The sequence below is a fragment of the Colias philodice genome, chromosome 6 (assembly GCF_061535455.1).
Source record: "Colias philodice isolate Cphi_HAF_F1 chromosome 6, ilColPhil1 Martin Lab GWU primary, whole genome shotgun sequence".
NCBI lineage: Eukaryota > Metazoa > Arthropoda > Insecta > Lepidoptera > Pieridae > Colias > Colias philodice.
The window spans coordinates 12,249,524-12,254,677 of record NC_143091.1 but is presented as its reverse complement, the minus strand read 5'-3'; positions in this window follow the sequence as shown (position 1 = coordinate 12,254,677).

Sequence of the window (5,154 nt, the reverse complement as noted above, 5' to 3'; positions counted from 1 at the left end):
CAACTGACGTTCGCAAACAGATACCAAACGTTTTGCCGATATTGGAACAAAACAAAGCTACTCGACCGATGTAACAACATCATCGGAGGCTATTGTGTGGGAATAGATTTTTCCGCCGTTTCCTGTGGCCGAGTAATACTCTCGTGACAATCGTGTGTTGAAAAACTTAACTTTTCAATGTCGGAACTATTTTTGTTCAGGTTTACGGTGAAGGTAATGATGGGACCTATTGTATTACAAATATTTTTTTCACATGATGTTTCTTAATTGTGACCTTTAATTTTAGGAGATAACTATGTTTTTTTTAATCTATAGACCGTATAACTACTTCCGCGTCATAAAAAATTAAACACAAAATAGTTAATAGGCAATATATTATATTTTTCATCACCAAGAAGTTCATTAAATTCATGAATGGTTTTACAGGATTAATATGAAGAAAGAGTAAATTTAACAATTAATATACTTAAGACCTTTGTATTTCAATAGTAGCTATTTAATATTTTAAATCAGTTCAGCACGACCTACATACAGTATCATGTACTATTTGAGTAACAAAATAATATATAACTGTTTAATGTTTATCGTAAACATAATTAGCCCATAAAAGTATATTTAAATAAATTAAATCACAATAAAATGATAGGTAGGTATTGAATAGTCCTCAATATTGAAATGCCATAACGATCACTTGGAGGCTGGACACTTGACCTCAATCGTACGTGCCTAGATTATATTATAAGGTGAATCTACAATGACACATATAACTCGAATTATATCACTAATTTCAATAAAATTTCTTTAAACACGTTTATTGAAACTTTTAATACTTTGGATGATTTTTCTACATTCGTTTTTGCAGTAGCTAGTGATTGTGGATATTCCTCCTACTTCGTCAGTGTGGAAGTGGTATTATTGGAACAATAACTCATGAATTAGTGAGGATAACAGCTGTATGTTCCATCTTCCAAATAACTGTAGGTACCTTGTTTTTGAGATGTGCAATTTGAATTCGAAAAAAATAATATCCTGATTTTTAAGAGTAATTCTAAGGCCGCGTTTCCATCTGCAAGAAAACTTCCGCAAGAAATGTCCGACAGTCTGTCTGACAGCAGCTTGCAAGTCTACTTGCAGGTGGAAACGCGGAATTAGACTTGCAAGCTGCTGTCAGACAAACTATCGGACATTTCTTGCGGAAGTTTTCTTGCAGATGGAAACACGGCCTAAGAAACATGGTGTTACTAGCACAGTATGCAGGATTGGGCAGGATCATAGAATAGAGCCTATCAATTACAAACGCAACATAAAAAATCTTAAAATTTGAATGCCACTCAACTCAATTGATGTCAGATTTGCGCATTGTTAGATTCGTTACATATTACAATATTTCTATTGTATAACTATACATAATAACCGACACGGCGAGCGTCGGTAATGATTGAGCGTGGATAATTGGCGCTAGCAAACCGTTTCTTTTCTTATTTTGTCTATGAATTTTTACGTATAAATTTTGTACGCATAACCTTTTTCATATAATATGTAACTATTAGATACTTATTATGTAGATCTTTAAAACTAATGGATATGTACCCACTTAATTATGAGAACATCTCATTCCCATTGAGCCCCAAACGGCCCGATCGGTCCACGACACAATAGATTTTCTATTGTGTCTGTGATTCCGTGGCCTGAGTTATTAATTTATTAGTATCATTTATAGGTCACAATGTCGATAGGTTATTATTGTAAATTAATTTTTTTTTTACATTATTTTTATTTAACTGTAATATTTATGAATTAAGAACGATAGGTATTTACAGACTATCAATTATTACATTTATAAGCGAAATATCAACGAAATAATTACATTAGGAATTTTTAAACAAATGAATTAGGCATCAAGCATTTTACTTTTTAACTGACGTTATCGAAAACCAATTTTCGTATTTAAGACAGAGTTTTTAGTTTTTTTTACAGGAAGTAGGTAGGCAAACCGCAAATTGCTATTCTCTAAAGAGTCGCAAGTTTGACATAAAAAGTAAAAACCTCTTTCGCATCACGTGTGATATTATTTTAATAAAAATCGATTTCATTTAAAGCATTACTTTTCCTTCATTGTTAACTAAAACAAGAATAATTGACTGGTTAACAGTAATTAAAGAAATAGAAAAAAGTGTTTTTTTGTGTTGAAAAAAAGGACACATGACTTTCAAATACTTAGGTACTTAAGTACATATATACACTATCTATTTATTTTACCTATATAGTCATTTATATTACGTGAAAAAATATTTAAGTAGAGAAATTTAATCTCAAGTAGGTATCTTATTACAAAATATAAGCTTTGCAATACCTACTTGTAATAGTCAAAACTTCCGCGAATACTAATGAAGCGTGATAGACGTTATCTCTGTGGTAGTAAACAACAAAATTGTAGACAAGCATGTTTGTTTAGCTGTTGTGAATGAGTGATACTGTTTAAATAATATTTTACATTCCTTAATCATAGAAGATGATGCAAGTAGAAGCGTGTGAAGATTTAGGGGACACTTGATCCTTACGGGAGACTAGATACCTACACTGGATTTACAAAGCTTTTGTGTACATTAGATGATTTATAAGTGGCAACATTGATAGTCTAAGGTACGTTCAAACATACCTACATGATAGGTATGTACTGTACGGTAAATCTTTTACCTCTTAACATACTTATTATGTAAGCGAACTTTTCATATTTACCTAGTTACTACTAGGTACGAAAAGTTATTTGTTCTCTTAAATTTTACTATTGCATAGCTTCTATCGCGGGCCTTGAGCGCGGGGACCGAATCCAGAAATTGCGTAACGAAAAACCTCGCGCTCCCCAGTCCGACGGGCGCGGGCCGCGGAGGTGTGGCTTGAAGGCATAGCATGCAATAGCTTTACCGCGGCCGCGGCAGTCCCCGAGTGCCACACGTCTTTTTTTTATGGTAGGTACCTAAATATGTCTGATAGGTTTTGTATTCTTTAATTTAATAATTTGTGAATGTTTTTTTTACTAACATTTAGAAAGAGGGAAGCAATTAAAAAAGCCCTTTTGAATCGTCATAACAAATTTAAACATTTACCTCGCTTATTCTCTGACCCTATGTCCCTATGTATGCTTAAATCTTTAAAACTACGCAATGGATTTTGATGTGTTTTTTTTTTTAGATAGAGTTGTTCAAGAGGAAGGTTTATTATATACCTAATTTATTACTTATGTTTTAACTTTTAGACAAAGCGGGCGAAGCCGCGGGCGGAAAGCTAGTAGGTAATATGTCTTAAAAATTTTGAAATAGTCATGGTTCGCCTGCAAAATATTTTATATCTTCAAACGATATAGGTTTATCAACAAATGTGGATATTATATCGTAAGTAAACTGAAACCGTGTGAAAAATAAACATTGCTATTATTGGGTCAAATAAAAGTAGGTATGCAAGGTTTTTTTTTTTTTTATTCATGAATAGGTAAACATTTGGCCGCTGTTTCACCTGATGGTAAGTGACAACGCGTCCTAAGTTGGAACATGTTTACCTAGAAGGTGCCTATTCACATTTGCTTTAAATTTGGATAGATTGTAAGAAGGTGGAAAAACTGTATTTGGTAGAGAGTTCCAGTCCTTAGATGTTCGCAAGAGAAATGATGACGTGAATCGCTTTGTGCGAATTTTAGGGATGTCTACAACATAAGGATGGAAATCTGCTCCGCGTCTGGTTGTTCGATGGTGAAAAGGTGATGCCGGTATCAAGTTATGTAACTCCTCGGCACATTCACCAAAGAATATTCTGTAAAATACCGACAAACTGGCAACCTTACGACGATGCTCGAGGCAGGTCAATTTAGAATTGACCAATACGTCATCTATACTTATAATAAATCTGTAGAGAGGCCAATTCTGTACATGAAATATATTTAAAAAAAAACTATGAAGTGGTGATAAGGGATCGCTACTGATGCCAAAAATGCAATCAGTAAAATTTTTGTCTGTCTGTCTGTCTGTCTGTCTGTCTGTCTGTCTGTATATTCGCTATAGAAACAGAAACTACACGACGGATTTTAACCAAATTTGGCACAATTATTCTTCATACTCCTGGGCAGGTTATAGTAAAAGAACCATGTAAATCGGTGTAGAAACACCAAAGTTATACATGAAATATAAGTCATCGCGCGTGAATACAGAATCATGCCATAAGGATTATTTTTGTGTATCAGTTGCCGCGTTCGACGCTCTTCGCGGCGGGAGCTATAAAAAGGCGGCGGGTCTGCACCCGTTTCGCGTTGTCACGGCATCACGTGTGAACGGCTGAACCGATTTCGATAATTCTTTTCTATTATATTCCTTGAAGTACGAGGATGGTTCTTATGTAGAGGAAACGTAAATATGTTCCACGGGCGAAGCCGGGGCGGACCGCTAGTTGTTAATAAGCCTTTTCGCTCGTTTTTCGATTGAATCAAGTGCTGACAGTTGGTAATTCGCAGCCCCAGCCCATAGGTGACAGCAGTACTCTACACACGACCGAACTTGTGCTTTATAGAGATTCAGAAGCTGTTCCGGTGTAAAGTACTGCCTTACCTTGGCAAGTATACTTAGCTTCTTTGCTGCAACACTTGCTTTGGATTCAATAAAAGTTTTGTAGTTTAGATTTGGAGAGAGCGTAAGACCAAGAAGATCCAATCTGTCGGATAATTCCAAAGATACTCCGTGAAATGTTGGTGTAGACTTTAGTTGACTTCATTTCGCTGTAAACAAACAAGTTTGCGTTTTCGATGCATTAAATTCCACACGATTGCCGATGCCCCAATTAGATATTTTGTTCAAACCTATATTTAAACGATCAAGCATTGCATCACGCTGTTGTTGAATCTGCACCTCATTCTGTCGTGAGTCGGATATGTAACTATCTATAATTATAGTGTCATCTGCATACCCATAAATACCTGGTCCGAAGAGGTCGTTAATATGGAGCAAAAAGAGTGTTGCAGATAAGACTGACCCCTGAGGGACACCTGCATTGACTAGATGGATGTCAGAGGAACATCCTTCAACTGTGACCTGAAAAGAGCGGTTCCTCAAAAAGTTACTAATCCAAGTACATAAGTCCGGGCAGATTCCAAAGGATGGAAGTTTACGT